The sequence below is a fragment of the Ammospiza nelsoni genome, chromosome 9, assembly GCF_027579445.1.
Source record: "Ammospiza nelsoni isolate bAmmNel1 chromosome 9, bAmmNel1.pri, whole genome shotgun sequence".
Lineage (NCBI taxonomy): Eukaryota > Metazoa > Chordata > Aves > Passeriformes > Passerellidae > Ammospiza > Ammospiza nelsoni.
In genome coordinates this window covers 29,378,324-29,396,877 of record NC_080641.1, presented here as the reverse complement: position 1 = coordinate 29,396,877, position 18,554 = coordinate 29,378,324, and the positions used below count along the sequence as shown (strand labels likewise).

The 18,554-nt window shown below is 37.9% G+C and overlaps 1 protein-coding gene across 1 annotated transcript in view; it reads left to right on the top strand.

The window, feature by feature from the left end:
- The window catches only part of LOC132077052 (BEN domain-containing protein 5-like), a 554,717-nt gene that overhangs the window by 372,706 nt on the left and 163,457 nt on the right, over window positions 1-18,554 (top strand). The gene's annotated exons all lie outside the window — the stretch shown is intronic.

Genomic DNA, 18,554 nt, shown 5'->3' with positions numbered 1-18,554 from the left:
TTTAACGGAGGACAGGAAATGGAATACTTTGGATTTAAAATATTGGATTTGATCTTGGTGTCTCTTTTCCTGGATAGGCAATGTATGGCACCTCTTGTATCAAATCTAAATGTTGAAAAGAAATTGCCTTTTCCCCCAGCAGCTTTCTCTGCAGTCATGCAGGGTGCTTAATTCTGGTGAAAGGGAAAGCAGGAGGACTGACATGCTACATGACATTCCAGTTATGGAAGAGAAAAAAAAAAGTTAGCAGATTGACAGGCCAATAAAAATACACAGAAGGTTTTTCTCCTTTCCAAGGATGCATGTGTGGGAATGTGAGAGAGGAAAAGGCTGGGGAGGGTGAAATGTAATTACATATAGGCACACACATATAAGCCTGTATGTACAGGCAAACATTAATTCAACAGGTAATGATGTCTGTTAAAAATAACTTTTGTCTTAATGTTGGCCAAAAGGGTGCAATTTTCAGTGGTCATCATCACACCTTAAACTGAGCCTGCCATTGGTGTGACAAATTGGGAAGAACTTCTTGCGTGTGAGTTGTTGCAAAGCAGTTAAATGATAGATATTTACACTGAATTTCAGGTTTGATGTGTTGTTCTGAGCTTATCACATCAAAAAGTCAGGGGTGACTTGGATGAGCTGACCTTCCTGAGGATGACTGCTCCTCTGAAGGTGCAGAGATTTAAGAAAATTATACCAGTCTCAAGTTAAGCTGTGACTTCCTTTTATAGGGGAGAAGATTAAGGATTGTGTTATTTTGTTCCCCACAAATGCCTTTCCTCCATTTGAAAAATCCCAAAGGCTCATTTGTAATCCTGGGAGTAATGTGATATTTACCTGCAGACAATGTACAGAAGAGGAGCAGGGATGAATAGCAGAGTGCTGCTGGTGGCATTTGGGGTGCCACAGGCATTTTTTAAACTAGTAAAAGTGGAGTCGTGATGGGATAAGGATTGGAATAACCAGGTTTAAGAGAGGTAAAAAATGTATGTATTGTGAGAGAGACAAGACACAACTGTTAGATAGAAGAATTTTGAGAACAGTGTCTTAAATTATTAGAAATAACACTTCTGCTTGGAGTCTGTAAATAATACCAGGACAATCTTTAAAATTGCTGAATACACTGTCCAAATATTCCTTCCAAACATGCTTGGAAATGTTGAACAGCCAATAACAAATAGTAAATAGCCCTAGTGATGCAGTCCTTATGATTGCTTCTTCCAGTTAAAGAGTACATTCATCTTTACATGAAGAAGATGAAAGTTTTAGCCATTACAGTATAACACTATATATTGCATATTAGATACACTAGACAGTGACATTTGTAGCTTGTATGTCTATATAAGCATTTTGCTGTGAATAAAGAGAAAAGAAGTATTTGAATTCTACTGCCATATGTTTAGGGTTTGTCTCTGGGGTGGTTTTTTTTTCATTTGTTTGGTGTTTTGTGGGGTTTTTGTTTGTTTGCGATTTTGTTTTGTTTTGTTTCATTGTTCAGTTTCCAATACTGTAGTTCATTCTTTTACTCCGACTGTTTTGTTGAAATGTTGGAAGTTTATCGTGGAACTCTTTGAACATAGCATATTTTATGTTCATATGTACTTGTATGTATGAACATACATACAAGTACATATGAAAAACTTGGGAATGAACAATTCCCTGCTTGGAACCTGCAAAGTCCCCATGAGCAGGTGGAGCAAAGATCATCTGAGTCTGCTGCCACCTCAGTTTCTTACCTGGGTTTGGAAGAATTTCTGTTTACTCCCTGTTCTTTGCAACTTTTGGGAGAGCAATTCCTCCTGGCTTCATTCAGCTTGTGAGGTTAGTAAAGGAATGACATTTAGTCTATAGCAGTGTTTAACATTCCCTGCTCTGCGAGGGATCTACGTGCAAAAGCTTAAAGGAGAGAGGAATCTAACATTTCTTGCACAAATGGTGTTGTTCCTGCCTGCCTTCCCAGCCCTTTTCCTCTGCCTCTCCCTCAGAACTCTTGGTGGATTTCCAGGGAGGTGGAGGTTGAGAGGAGGTGATGCTGTGCCATGTGCAATTTTCCTTTATGGTGATAAGACTTGCTTATTTTGAGGTATTTCTGTACCTTGTCAAAGATCTCAGAGGCTGCTTTTCAGGTTTTGAACACTTCCAGAATCGTGTCTATCTGAATGCTACAACTCAGAGAGAAACAGTTAAACAACCTTTTCATGTGTGCTGTCCTGCACTGTTAAAGTGAATAAATTTTGTCATTGCTTTTAAAGTATTTCCAGGTATCAGCTTCCAGACTTGTCTATGGGTGATGACCATGAGATTTATTTTTCTTCACAGATACTGCTCTGTGACAAAGTTCTAAGAAAATACCAAATGTTATTTTTTTCCCATATTATTCTGTTGGCAGCAAGTATAAAATTGCTGTGAGAGTTTGTCAAATTATCAGGCATTCTCAGTTCTACTGAACTTTCACAGGAACTGCAGGTATTTAGCACCACCAGACCTGGAGACAATTGTCACCAGTAATCTTCTGAAAGATGAGAAAATAGTGACAAAGTTTGAGTACTATGTGAATGCAGTTTTGCTCTTGGTTTCTAAGTTCCTATATCTGAAAAAAATCCATGTAGGCACAAAGTTGGATTTTGTGCACTGCACCAGTGTGTTCCAGGAAGTGACTGGAGATCCATCATAGTACAGATGGAATGTCATCCAGGGCTACTTTAGCAGAAGAGTTAATGTGCTGTACCACTGTGTGCATAGAAAAACTAAGGTCTGAAATGCAATGGTCAGGCCATTCTGTACTTCTGCTAATGATTGGAATTACTCTATTTCAGCAAATTGAAAAAATGCATTTACTTCTCCAAAAACTATTTTCTTTGTCATCAGCAATGCCAAGTCTCCTTTTGCCTGACTGGGTTAAGAGCCAAACTGCTCAGCTCTGTCAAAACTCAGGCAATTCTGAGTGGGTGCCAAAGCAGAACTTGCTAGTCTCTAGTCAGCTTTACAGCCACAAAATGCTGAATGAATGGGATACAAGTGGCAGCTGAGGTTCACAACTCGGGATCACAGCTCTGGGTTTCTCTACCAAAATTCCTCCTGATTTCAATTTTATGCCTCCAAGTCCTTTTTTTAGACAGAGTCCCTGGTGATGTAGCTGACATTCCTGTCAGAATATAAGCTCTATCGAGGCAAGATTGCTTCTTTCCTCACTTAAAATGGCATACACATATCTGACTGAAAAGTCTGAACAGATTATTTCTGTGAGGGCATTCTTGAGGGCCAATATGATCATTCATCTTTTAAACAATAACAGTGTGAATATTTATTCTCAAAGGATTTCTTCACTGTGCAGCAATCACACAGTTCTGTTTTCTGATCAAATCTGAAGTCGATGTGCAATAGACTTCCATAATGTAATTTACATTCAGTTTCCAGCCGTGATCTCAGAGCCAACTTCTGAGCATCTCTGTGCTTCATTGTCCCATGGCACATACTCTCTGTGACAAATCCTTTGTTGGCTTGCAGTCTCTTAGGCTGCACAGTTTGGCAGCCTGGGTATACACAATAGGAGAGGAATATCTAGGTGAGTTACCTGGCTTGTGTCTGCATTGCCTGCTGCAGAGTGTAGCTGTACACTAAATATTCTCAATGCAGTGGCTTGAGAGGCTGCCAGGAGCTGAGCCAGACCCATGGTGAGTCCAAGGATTGTTCTGGGAGTGACAGAGAGCCCAGAAGGTTCTGTCCTCTTCTCTCATTGCCAGGTGAATTGTACTTGCCACTATCAGCATCTCGAAAATACCCATTTACATCTTAGTTCCAAACCAAGCGGATGTGGCTGTAATCAGCTCTGTGTTTACCCCAAACAACGTGTGTCCTTATTAGTGCCTTTCCAGTCCCCTCAGACATGCTGATATTGATTGAATAAACACGGACAATAATCTCCATTAGCAACAAGCCATGATATGCACACATCCTGAAACCTTGCTGCTACTGTCAAAAATGCTGCAAGATTCCATTTGGTTGGGTGGAAACCTCACAGGGTGGTTCTCTCAATCTGTCTCTCAAATATCTTCCCTTGATCTGGTTCTTCCAGGCTGGAGTCAGGGACCTGTTCTTTGTGTTTCTGTTGTGCTTTTCACTAAAGTATCTCAAAGTGGCATCATAATAAACATTAACCAGGACAGCATTTAGCCACACACAGCCTCAGCTCCCTGGTCAGGGCAGAACAAACTGAGTTCTACACCCAAATGAAATTTCAGGAGCAAGCTGGGACAGGGAGAAAGTACCAGAGTGGGAATTTGGATGGAACACATTCCATTACAACAGAAATGGATAACTTAATTACAAGGATGGTCAGGACAGTGATTCTTGCACTGCAGATGATCAAGTCTTGTACTTTCTAACACCTTTTCGCAGGCTTAGTTCTGACTCACCTAGTGATTGGAAAATCATGACCTGCTGAGTCATAAAGGTCTTAAAAGAAAGGTTTGTTTACTTGTATTTTCAGTTCCATGATGTTCATATTACTCTATCAGTAGGCAGTGTGTGAACAAATAAGATTATTTCAGGTTTGGCCAAAAGGAATTGGAAATGGCTCAAATAAAGTGGCTCCTTACAATTTTTTCTTCCATTTTTAATTTTTTTTTTTTTTCTGGAATAGCACACAGAATACCCACCCATCAAATTCTGAACTGAGCATGTGAGTCCTGTTCACTTCTTCCTTCAGTGGGAGGCACTCCCATCCATAAATGACCAGTTAGATGGTTAAGGAAGTATGACAGAGCAAACATGATCTGTTTTCTTTGACTTCACTGTTTGATATCTGCCTGCATTTCATGGTTTCTTCATGCAAGTAAAATATTTTGTGAAGCAGAAAGCCCTGTGGCAAATCCTAATCTAACCAACAATCAAGAGAATAATTGTATTGCAGGGAATATTCTCATTCTGTATTAGAGAACAAAAGGCTTGCAATTAAGACAACAGAGTATTAATAACACACATTTATCATTCTATATGAGCTTATTATTTCCATTCCTTTGCAAATAGTTCTAATTTATATACCATTCCTTACAAAGCTGTATGTTAATGTGATCTGCATTGCTAGGTTAGTATCTAGAAATATTTTTAGCATCTTGCACTATAAACTTCTCTGGATTCTTTGAAGGAGAGTGAACAACCTTGAAATTCACCCTTAACTTAGCCTTGCTAACCTGATACTCTCTACTACCCTCTTCTTGAAGTCCAAGAGCTAGATTATATTTTCATTCTAAACCAAACCAAATCCCTTCATTTTCCACTTGGTGTTTCTTCTCCCTCCTACCCAGCTCATTTTGCCCTTCATTCTCAGACATTTCTTGCTCTCAGCTGGCTGTTTATGCTTAGCTGTTCTGGCAGTGCCATGCTCCTACAGGAGAATCTGTGCCTTTTCCTACACCACCCCATATGTCTGGGCTATTTTTCCTTTCTTGGTCAATCCAGATAAGTTTCCATGCTCGGTTCTCATGCATAATTCCAATGTTACATTCTCCTTTGCTCCCTGAGACAGATGAATTTACTGGGAATGAAGCCACGGCTTCTTACTGGTGTCTGTCGGTTAAAGAACCACTGGCTGAATTCAGAGGGGAGAATAACTTGCATATGTTAAAGGGCCATCACTGTTACTCTGCAGATGTGAGTGCTTCACACAGAATTCTTACCAAAAAAGGTGGTTTTGCTCCATTTTAGCCACAGTCCATATGCTTTCCATATGCACCATTCCCCCAATATATATTTTGTGTGTAGAAAGATGAGTGGGTGTTGAATCGTTCAAGTACTAGTGGAATTTTCTCTTAACAATCTCTTTAGAAATGTATAATTTTTTGTTTTGTAAATACTGAGGATTGCGGGTCAAAAGAGTATTTGAAAATATTATAAAATCTTATATATGAATGTGGCTTGTTTATAACTTATTTCTTGTCTTTCTGTGGCTGTTGCAGTCTTATGCAATTCTCTTGCTAAGATTAAGGGAGTGAGCATGTGAATAAATTAGTGATATTTAAACAGAGGTGTTAATTTGCAATGCATAAGCTGCTCCATAGTAACTGCTTATATGTGTGCTCTGACCTGATGATAAATGGAAGATGGTGTCAGCTTGCACCAGTTAAAGTCAGTCCAAAGAGAACAACTCTTCTTCAGAATGACTCGTCTTTTCCCCTTAGAGGGTATTTTCAAAAAGCTGATCATGAAGGAACACTGCTACAGACAATGTAAAAGATAATCAAAGAGAGAAAATGGAGTCAGAAGCGTGAGAAAAATATTTCCTTGTTGGATGTAGAATACCATTCATCATAAATTAAATGAGAGAATTTTCCCAGCATGGTTATCAGTTTTGGAGAGTAGAAAGTGTGTAACATCTTTGACATCAAGCGCCTTTATTTGATCTTCCTTCCACTTGTTTAACTCCAGTTTTCTGGCATTATTTGAGACAAGATTCAGTTGTTCAGAAGTTTTTCTAGGACTGCTTTAGATACCCTTGAGTAGCTGAGGCATTCACACTGGCTTAGCAAATAGGGCAGAGACCCCCAGCAGACCAAAACCATCCCAAAATGGCAGAGGGAGGCTCTTGAATTTACACCGAGTAACAGATGAAATATATGGACTTGTATCAGAAAGTTCTATTGGAAAATTTTCATTGCTAAGTTGTTTGTTTTGTTCAGTTACCTATATATCAGAAGAATTTCCTGCTTTTCTTAAGAAATATTTGTCAGCCATCTGTGGACTGAGGATACAGGCAACTTTCTATTAGAAACAGTTATTAAAGTATAAAGGAATTTTTAACAATCACTAATAACTATGTTTTAAATATTTATTGTTCTAACTTGGATTCCTAGACTAACTTTTATTTAACTTCAGCCCCTGTGTCTTTACCAGGGTGCAGGGTGAATTACAGGTGGGTCATTAGACCTTCCTTCACAATTAGAATTATTTATGCAGCTGTCCTGTCCCAGTTTTCATCACTTATCACTAACTATGCAAATATTCATTATTTCCTACATTCCTACAGCAAAGGAATGTGGAGGTTAGATATGGGCCCACAACAGAAATCGCAAAGAATGAAGATATGCAAGGGAAAGTCAAAGACTTCAGAATATGATATTAAATTTTTATCAGTATAACCAGCTGGAGGAAAAAAATTAACTCCAGGAATAAAGGGTTATGCCTCTAGTGACACAAATTCTGTATCAATATAGAGAACGAAGGAGAAGGACAGAAGTAAGGGGTATATATGTTTTTGTTTCATTTCTGGGGAGTTTTTTGGACCTTGAAGACTGAGTTAAAATTTGGATTTGACTGAGACAAATATAGCAAATATATTTTTGACTTTTCCTTTCCCAAACCAAAACAAATGTTTTGCTCCAGGGTATTTTTGGAATGTACAATAAATCAGTAGAAAAAGGGAAAAAATTTAAACACTATCAAAGTGTTCTTAAACATCCATTTTCAGAGAATAATGATATTCTAATGCTGCCACATAATGTAAAAGGAAAATAGGACACTTATGGAAAGTAGCTTTTGAGATAAATTTGACGTATTTATTTTGGAAGGAAGAGAGAGGATCATATGAGATTGTTTTATTTTATTAATTTGAATTTATGAGAGCTAATAATTTCTGCATAATTATAGGAATGTGACACAACAGTTATTTTTTGTGCCCCTCAGAAGCAGATGGTGAAACTTGGGTGGAGTCAGACCCTTCCTCCATTTAACCAAGGGCAGGGGTTTGCAGATGAGGCAATGAGAAATTGGTCCCTTTTCTTGGTTAATTTGTTGGTTTTTTGTTTAGAGCAGCTCCAGGAGCTCATTAGACAACTGTGTGTCCTTTCCTTCAGCCCCATGCTGGTCTAACCAAAATGTGTGATAAATGTGTATTTTTTCATCACATCTTTTATCTGTAAAAATATTTTTTTACATTGCAGGCACATTGCTGGTTTGGTCTGTTGTTATAACCATCACATTTCTGGTTAAAGACAACAGAACAGGCTTCAGTAGGAGCTCTCACACTGTTGGGATCTGGAATCATTGCAAATTAAATGGTGTTATGTAAGTTTGCCCTTCAGAAATTTGCTTTGGGAATTTCTAAATCCAAATAAAAAAGTCCTTTGTTGCCAGTTAATGGAAAAGTTGCCACCAAATGATATAAAGTACATGCTGTTAGGTATTAGTGCACAGGCTCCACAATGTTACTAGGGGGCTAGAAAAGCTGGATTAGCTATCTTTTGGGAATTAATTTGTTTATATCACTAAGTACGTGGTCAGCCATACAGCAGTGTGATTAGCTGCCATGGATTTCTGTTGGCACAGGATCACTTTTACTCTGTCGTGTAATTATTGTATTTTAGACAGGTTAGCAAAGGAGGATTCTTAGCCTGTAGTTACTCTCCACTATCTTTTAGGGGAAAAAAAAAAGTAATACCTCTTTCCACTTCTATAATCTCCCATTACAGCAAGTGTTCTCTATCTCAGAAAATATATAAAGACCAGATTTTGCCCTCTGGACACCTGCAACTTAGTGGTCAATCTGTAAAGCTCCTCTTAAGTAACAGAGAGTTCTCAGTATTTTTTTGTCCTTCATCTCTGTTTCATTTTAAGGATAAGGATCTAAGTATCTGAGTGGAAGCAAAATGAACTACAAAATGAGCCATAGCTGATACTTTTGTTCTCTGAAGTCTGGATTAGTATGACTTTGTTTGGTTTTCTCACGTATTATGGGCAATTTGTCAAGTAGATAGCATTAGTAGAATTGTGGTTTTAAAACACTTCTGATCACAATCTATTTGTCTGCAATAGGAATGTGAAAAAGTTGTAAATTGGTTATTACCCTGAGTGCAATTTCAATATAAAAAAATTCCTCTTAAAGTGAGACAGAAAAATGAGAACTTAAAGCAATGAGAAGGTGTGAGCTGACTGTTACAAACATAAGGTCCTGTTGGATTCTGTGTTATTTTCTGTGGAGGATCAGAAGGATCACAGCCCATTCTCTTGCTAAATAATAGGTCCTGAATTACTGAGCCTGCTCTGTCCCAGTGTATGAAGTGCCTGCAGTAGCCTGGGGCTTGCTTCCTGCAGCAGGAGGAGGGAAAGCAAGGGCAAAATTGTTATTGATGATTGGCCAAACTCTCATCCCTAACAACACAGTGTCAGGGACACCGTGTTGGAGACTAAAGCTTTATATATGTCTAATTTGACCTTGCCATTTGTTGTGCACAAAACCAGGTCCTCTTGGGTGTGAACTGTAATCCTCTTTAAAAGGAGAAGGTGAAGTCTGAAGAACAAAGATATGGATGTTAATATAGGACCTACACATTGAATCATTTGTTTATTACTGAGCACAGAGGAGTACCCTGAATATGTGGTGTCCAGGGCTGCCTGAATCCTATAGCATATTGTGTGTACAGTATTCTGCACAGCCTGGCAAATGTTAGTGAATTCAGTAGCACTTCTGTGGCAGTAATGACATGTAACCATCTGTGATTTCGCACCTGCAGAAGCCAGTGTCAGCTGTTGAAGTTCAGCAGCCCTGGCTTTGCATGAATTTACTGCCAAAAACCTCGCTCATTTACTAGCCATGGAATTCAGATAACCCTTTCAGCGGTCTTAAAGCTCTTGTTATGTGGCAAAACAGTTCAGAGAGAAAATCTCTACCAGGGAGTCTTTCTCAGTGCATCCTGTTTGAACACTGCAGTGCTTTTATGGAGTAAATAAGAGGTTTACATAAAACTGGTGGCACTGCTGGTCCTGGGACACTGCTTAGTGCTCTCACTGGTACTGTGGCCTTTTCCTGCAGGCACTGGATGATTGTACCCAGGGAGAAAAGCTCCCTTCTGAAATGTAGAAAAGGGAAAAGGTAAACAGAGGCACAGAGCAGTGAGCTGGCATTACAGGCTGTACTGCAGCACCATGGGGAATTCAAGATTAAAATCTCTCTCTCCATTTTCCCACCAGTGCCTTAAACACTACTTTATACCATCTGTCATGAAAATGAACAGGATTGGCTGCTTTCTTCAGATTCTGCTAGCAGGCACTCACACAAAATGATTTTATATAACTAACTGCAGAATAAATAAAAACTTTGTTTATTCTACTAGCAAGAGTAGTTCTATTAAATGGGAACAGATATCAGCTGTTTCTTACCAGAATGTGTGCTGAGCTTGGTATTTCTCACATGGCTACCCAGATTCATCACAGATGTCATTGTATTACTTTCTATATCCTTTTACAAAAGATTTTTGTGGAGATATGCAGACTTTATGGCTGGCAAAAACACCATCATCCTTTTCACTTCAGTCCTACTGCATAGGCAGAATATGCAATGAGGGGATGACAAGGACTGTGGGATGATGGAACATGACACGTGGCAGATCATTCAGTCTCTATGCCACACTTATGGGGCAAGTGCTTTAGATTTTAAGGTGGAAAGAAAAAGAAAAAGTATTTTAGTATCTTGCTAACATTTCCCATCTTCAAAACCTGTTTGTTTTGTCTAGAAAAGTTTTTTTGCTATGAGGAACATGAAGAGATTATTTTAAACAAAAATTTTATTTTTAAGTCACATCAGATACAGTCCAAAGTATTCTTATTTCCAGTGGGACAATTAAAAAGGTTCAAAGACAATTATAATTTTTGAGTAGTGAATGAATCAAAAAATATTAGTTGCAAAAATTGGCCTAATGTAATGGCAGTTTCCTGCATGATGACAAATGTAATAGCTTTGCCCAACTTACTGACATCAGATAAATGATCATTTTTCCTAATTCCTGCTATTATGTGATTTAAAGAAGAAACATAGATTTCCAAGAACACACAAAATGAATGAGTGATTTTCTTTATCATAGAGACTGGGGGGAAATCAATTTGTTTAATAATAGTTGGGTAAAAAATGATAATGGTTTAAATGATGTTAGTCACAGCCTTTGAAGCTGTGCTATTTCAGCTGCAGAACAGGAAATGATCTATGGCCTTTGGAGGAGCGGACAATGTAGAAGTGAAGAGCCAGGAGAAAGCCACATCATGCTGGGAAAACACCAGGAGAACTCATGGAAAGTTAATTATAAAGAATCCACACTAATTTATTTAAATCTGTATCTGTTCCTTTAGTCCTAATTAGGTTGTTTGCAGTGCAAGATCTTACATGTAGAACTATTAAAAATATGAAGAGTTTTGTAAACCTGTCAAAAGGGGAACAGCCCCTTAGCTTTTAGAATTAGGAAAATAAATCCCTTACCTTGTGTGCTAGAGTATCAATGCATTTAGAGAGAGTATGCTAATAGACCACGAGCTTGGAGGCTTAATTAGTAGCTAACTCTGTTGATGAAAAGACTCATTACTAACACCTAAGAACTGGATCCTATTGGCAATTTGTTTCTAGTACCATAAGTTATAACTAAAACTTTTTTTCTGTAGTTATTACAGAGCTTCCTCTTCACTTCTCAAAGTAACGATCCTAATGGATGTAATGAGTATTTACAGCTTAAACAATAACAGTGCATAACCTCTACAATCAATGTAATTAAGGGAAATCAATAAAATAGCAAAATCTCAATGTGTCAGCATTTAACCAGGAGTTGGTAGGGCCAGTACCATGCGACATGACTTCAAACTGAATTTTTCCTGTGCTTGTGGTATGGAGGCCATTGTTTTGAAAGTGGCTGTAAGGTAAAATGAAAACCATGCTATGGTACTGTGAATACATTTATTTGGTAGAAATAACTTTATGGCTTTCCATACTGCATTTATTGTATTAAAACTGTGCAAGAGCCAAAGATCTCTGCTGAGGGAAGTCAAAGGGCTGTGTAGCTTGCATTCTGAGCACAACTTCCTCTTAATAATTGAACTTTTTCAGGGAGGCTGGAACAATATGGTTTTAAATACTTCAGCAATCTTAATGTTTGCTGCTAGTTTTTCTTCTGTAGGTAATAGTGAGCAATTTGTTCTTGATCTAGCTCTACTGTTATTGAATTTAGAAAATGCTCCTATAGGGAATTTTCTGGACCTCCTTGCCGTATCTCACTTTGTATCCTGGCCCTTTTATTTCTTTCCATTCTCCAAAGTCTACTTCTTAACTTTTGTAATATTATTTTCATGTTCTGTGCCATTTCTTTCTGCGTTTTAGGTCACTGGGGAGCTTGGGATTTCCCCAAGTTTGTCTCTCACTAAAATGAGCACACTTCTTGCATGGTGCCATGACTTGTATTTGTGTCATTAATAGGTTTACACTTGTGTCCTGTGCTATCTAACCCTGCAGCTCACAGAGGTTACTGGTCTTGAAAGTAGGCCTTTATTTGTCTTTATGTTACTCTTCTCTGCCTTTCCCTTCTCAAAGGATGTCATCTGATCCATGCCTCCTTTCACTGCCCTCTTCCTTTCTGTAGGGTTTAATCAGACCCCAGACACCTTTCTACACATAATTCTATGCATAATTTCTCCAAGTCTTGCTGCTAATAAAAAAAAGGTTTTTATTAGTTGTTTAACACATCCTGTTCCTCCTGCTTATTTCCTACAAGCCTTGCATTAGCATATACATTCATCTCACACCTACTGTTGTTTTTCTGGCTTGGACATAATGAGATTCCTGCAAAGAAAACCACCAGCTCCTTTCTGGTAGTTCCTAGAATTTCATGTCAATCTACATGATTACACAACTGGACAAATCCAGGCAAAAATGATAAACTTGGCAGTTATTCTTTTTCATGACTAATGTACACAGTAATCGAAGTAATCTAATTGAGATGGGTAAAAAAGAAGTTACATGGTACTATTTTTTTTAGAGGCAGAAAAAACCCCCTTATTTTCTGTTGCCTGTGTAGGCATTGACTTCTAGAAGTAACTAAGTAGTAATGTCATCTCTTCTTCCTCTTGTGTCTTGAACAATGGCTTTTGTGTAACAAGATCAAGGGTTAAGTTGAATCAGTTATCACCCACTTTTTGTCCTTTCCTTAAATACTTGTTAGTCACTTGCTCTGGAAGGGAAGTCAAGAGGCAAACAGCTGAACTTATTCCTAGGTGCCATGAAACAATTGGAGGGTAAATCCTTTCCTCATATTTTAAGCTTTCCCCAGACTTTTGCCAAAAGAGAGCATTGTGGTTGCTCTCCAAGTCAGTTATTTGAGATGAATAGTGCTCAAACAGGATATAAAAATAACACTCTGACAGATAATGAGGTAATTGGAAAAAGTTAATGCAATGCAGTTGAAACAAGTGATCCAAGAAAATTGGACAAAATTGTTTCTTGATATGACTCATGTAACTCATCAGACTGCTAAATATCCAGATTTTCTTTTAAACATCTTCAGTATTTACAGAAATAAAATTAATATACTTTTAACTAACACATAAGCATCATTAATATAAAACAGATCAAGCACAATAAATCCAGTGGGCCAACTGCAGGGCAGAACCACAATCACTTTGTATTTATTACCTACACAAGTATTTAACATAACTTCTAAGTAAGATTATCTCAAGTTTTCAACAAGGAGGTAAAATGAGAGATACAACCCAAAACAAGACTTTCTTCATAACACTGTCAACATGCACTCCAAATGAGGACCAAAATAAATAGTTTCACAAAACCTTTCAATATTTTAATAAGTCAAAATACACTTTTCTGACAGTATAATTGCTTTTCATACTGGGCCTTAAATCTCCACTACTATAAAAGAATAATGCTACAGTAGATCATTTGTGAAAACTTAATGAAAACTGAGTTAGTGAACCTTGGAGCCAGCAGACCTTGAAATTCACTTTCAAAAACTAATTTGCAGTAAATGTATGAGAAACATATTTAGACATGATAAACTTTCAGTTCTCTGTTAGCTAGGTGTAGAAGTTTATCTTGATTAACTATTTTTTCTTTTAACTAATCATTCATGGAGGTAGACAAAATGTTGTGGGTTACATGTCCACTAGTGACAGTCATCCAGCAAGAGCAAATTTATATTTTTTTTCTTAGCTTGCATAAATAATGTAATATACCAAATTGTGGTGCTTCAGTAGCCTTTGATTTCTGTATCTCATCAATTACTGAAGATCCATAGGGTATCTTGATTATAACTTCTACAAGTCAAAAAATATAAACTGTGTTGGAAAAGAGTAATATTTTAGAAGCTCTAAGCACTAATTTTATAGGGACATAAATGCTTCACACTGCCATCAGTCTGTATATGAAATTGCAACAAACACAGTCAAGAGATCTTTCACATTCTTTCTTCAACATTCTGCTTCCTCTGGAGCTGTTGTGTTGGGGGGAAATGAGAAGGGAGTTTCTATGGGAGATCCATTGATTAAGGATAGCACAATTGCATTGCACCAACCTATTTTCCATTAAATAAAAACAGGTTAGCTCAGAAATATTTGTGCTCATGAGTTCTGCAGTAATGCACCCTCTTAAATGAGCCTCCTACCTCTGAAAGTGAACTGCATTGTATTAGGAAAAAAAATTATGAAATGTGCAATTTCAACTCTTATCTTGATTTTCTAGGGCTCAAGGTGAAATAACTCTAACCTGGAGATGTCTGACTCTCTGACTGGCAACTGGGCACACGTTTTCTGTGTTTCCTTCTAGCTGCTAATTCCTCAGCTCCTTCCAGGACTTGCCTCAGCTGCCCCTGCAAATTGCAGAGCGTGGAGTGAAGGCTTTCCTGGTGTCAGAGGGATTGATCTCTGATTCACTGGGAATGGGCTGCAGATGGGTTAGATGGAGTTTAACACAGTAAAGTTCTTGGAATACAAAATGATGCTCAGAAGATGCCACTGTGATTAACTACTGACGTCAGCTTTCAAAATCTCTTTTGTAGTATATGAGAAAAAAATTAAAGTCAAAAGACGCAGGAAGTCCAGGTTTACAGTCCAATAGGTTTCCATGGCAAACTTTCTGCACATTAACTTTCTCAATAGCTTTTCTAAATGTAGGAGGATTCAATCGTTGGATTACCTGAGAAGGAGAGGGAAAGCACAGATATGTTGGTTTTGTTACAAGAAAATCAAGTTCTGTTTAGCTTGGCTCACTGATAAACAGAAATTATTAGATTTTATTGTCTGATCCATTGCAAAGCTTTCAGTTCTGATAATAATAAATAATGGTGAACAGTTACACAGCCATTGCCATCAATAACTCAGCCCTGCCTAAAGATGAATAATGTATTTTTAGCCTGATTTTAAAGATGGAGTAAACAAGATGAATGCTTTTCCCATGGTCACAGAGGAAGATAATATAAAGAGTAAGCTGTTTCTCAGACCCATTCCTCATCCACAAAGTCTTCATTAGTTTCTTGGTTAAAGCTGAGATATGCTCTAAGGTACTTTGGCATACCCAGGTGCAATAGGTGATTTCTTGTTCTGCTGTAACTCATTGCATCTGTATCAGGTAACTTGAAATCCACTGATAACACCTAAAGTTTTAGAACCATCTACTTAGTATTGTGGCTTAAATTTCGACTGAGAAATTTCTTTTTGAATGACACCTGGCAGCTCTTCCACCAGTCAGTGCAGGAACACACTGATCAGAGTCTTATGTCCCTGTTTATTGCAATGCTGGGATGGGGTTATTGTAGCCCAGTGGTCCAATCCTGTTCTCACTGAAGTCAGTGAAAAAATCCCATTGTACTGAGATGCAGCAAGACCTGACCTCTGGGTCCGAGCCAAAAATATATGTGATATGTTTACCTTTATCATCAAGTTCCTCCTCCCTGTGCCTGCATGCATTTAAGGAGGTGAATAGAAGATGGTTTAGTGAAATGAAGCTGAACCATCTATAAGTGCTTAATATTTACAACAATAAAGCATTGTGGGTCCAAGTCATTGCTTTGTAATAATAAAGGGAAAAGAAAGTGCACACAAATGCATTACTTGCCAAATCATCCAAGGCTGGAGTGTTCCTTTCTCTTTCTTAATTGGATAGATAATGCCCTAATCTGTTTGGTATTGTTTCTCTTCTATCTATCAGTTGCTTAAAAATACTGAAACAAGGTTATCACAAAACTCCAGATTTGCCCAGCTTTGTAGTCCAAATGGAAATAATTTACAGAGAATGCTTTTCCAATCACTGTTCTTTAATTGGCTCAAGTGGAAATAAATGACACAGATCAGTTGCAGTTTTTGTGAAACTTTGCAGTGTGAGGTGTGCCATGGTGATAAAGAAGGTATGATTGAGTAGGATGTGTTTTAAATAAGGATGCTGTGGTGGTCTCCCTTCTCAGGCTGCCGTGGAACTCTCTGGTCAGCCTTCGCTCTCAGTGTGAACCAAAATTATTTGTCCTCTGAACTTTTATGGGTGAACATTAGGGTTTTCCTATTTTTTTTTAGTGGTTTATAAAAATACATGTAAAATAGGTTAAATAGAAAGCTTTCTTTACTTTTAAAAAGTCTGATAACAGAAGAAGTTCTTCTTTCTCACAAACCAGAGTTAAGTATATGGGACAAAAAAAAAGGTAGCTAGGTTCCTTATAGAAGACTGATTTATCTAAAAATACTTTTAAAAATAAATGCTTTCATATTATAAGCATTTCTCAAGTAAAAAGAAAAAAAAAAACCCAACAAAGCAACAAGGGAAATTAGTCTGTCATTAATGTACTTTCTTTTATCTACTGACATTGAGATGGCACAAAATAAATTTATGTATCAATCAATCAAACATCTAGAACCATTTGAGTTTTACGAAGTTGAAGACATTCCAGTGGCTTTTTATTTCCCATCTCTTGCACTTGGGTGGTTCCTGCACTCAGCAGGAATTCTGGGTCTCAATCCAAGCAAAGAACCAGGATTTCACCTCATCATTCTTGGTTTCTGGAAAGATGTGGAAGAAAGACCTTCTTAGCATGCATAAAGTAAATCAAATTAAAACCACAATGGGATTAAAGTAATGCCTCTTACTGATTTCACCTATTTAAGTACAGATCCAAAATAAAAAATAGAAATAGTTTAATTATTTGGTCAGCAATCCGTCACAACAAAGAAATGGGATTATATGCTTAATCATAGAGATATTTGCTGTCAAGAGTAGGTGTAAACTGCAAAAGGTGAGGTGAAGAATGAGGGCTTTTCTGTGAAGAATATTGGTTGGCACATTCCTTGGTGGCACAGGAGAGGGATAATGCTATATATATTGATTTTTAATCTTTTCATTTCTAAAAGAGCAACAATCCTGGCATTTGTACAGAGCCATTAAATTGCATTTTCAGAGCTTATCAAACAGTTGAATATGCAAAGCATCATTTTATGGTTATCTGCTTCTCCTGCTCTCAGGTTTAGAGTTATTGACAAGCCTCCTGACATGCAGGGCATTTCTCCTCGCTGCTTTGACACGTCTAATACTGACACATCCTGGAAATCCTTCCGGACAGCATCAGCCATGACATGCAAAGCTGGCCTTTAGCTGGCTTCTCTTGCTATTTGACCTGGGATTTAAAGCCTTTAGACGTGGAATATCTCAGATTTAGAATGAGAGACCAGGGTAGGACTCAGTGTGACTGGCAACAGGGAGGAAAGCAGTGCCTGCACTTGGATCCAAACTGTGTCAGTGTGATTCTGGATACAAAAAAAAATTCAGTCCTAACTTAAGCTGTCTGAATCATCCTTCCAGATCCAGGAGCATGGTTTGCAGGTGTGGAAATTAGGCAGCTTGGTTCTTAAAATAAGATGTGTGAATATGGCCTAAGTGCCTTAAAGGCAACTCATTTTTGTTCATCACTGCTAATTGCTAAGTGAATTTCAAGGTTCTTCATTGTACTAATTACAGGATAGCAAGAAATCCCGGAATGAATCTCTGTGAATTCAGAGAGCAGCGCTGTCACTGTACGCCTCAGTCTTTAATTATGATAAAATTACAATGGGATTGCCTAATTTTGAAAGTTCGGATTTTAAGGGGGAAGAAATTAGACCCAGTTCCTGTCCCTTATGTAGCAGTAAGGAAAACTGCTGTTGTGTGCCAGCCTTGTACCAGGCTGACTCATCCTTCAGATGATCAGCTTCATTACAGATGAGGACAGAAGAATCCAGTGTGGAGGTGGTGTTTGGCTCACATACGAGTTCCACACCTCGGCAAATCTTCTTCTCTCTGTGGCCTACATCCACAGATGCACATAAATAGATGGGTAACTCTTATTCCAGGATTAGTTCTACTGAGGGTGGAAAACACAAAGCATTCAGTTTTCTCTGCTGTAAGAACAGTTTTGGATAACAACCTACTTTGCATTAGAATGGAGGGAATAATAAATTTTGATTGCTGGGGAGAAGACATTTCCAAGAATTCAAAGAAATGGTCTGTGGCCATCAGTTCCTGCAGGCACATGTACAAACACAATTGAGTAAGGTAAATAAAATACTGACCACGGGTATTACTGACATTGCAAATTATTTTTTTTCCATTTAGTTCAGGGACCTTTTATTTATAGGAAGTCTCAGCTACATTTCTCAGTAAGTCAGTAGCCTGTGGGTCAATTAAAGTTATGCCATTAGGTTAATGTGGCAAAGAGAAAGAATCACTGCAAAAATAAAGTAGATTCTAACATATTCTGTGATAATAATGAGGCCTGATC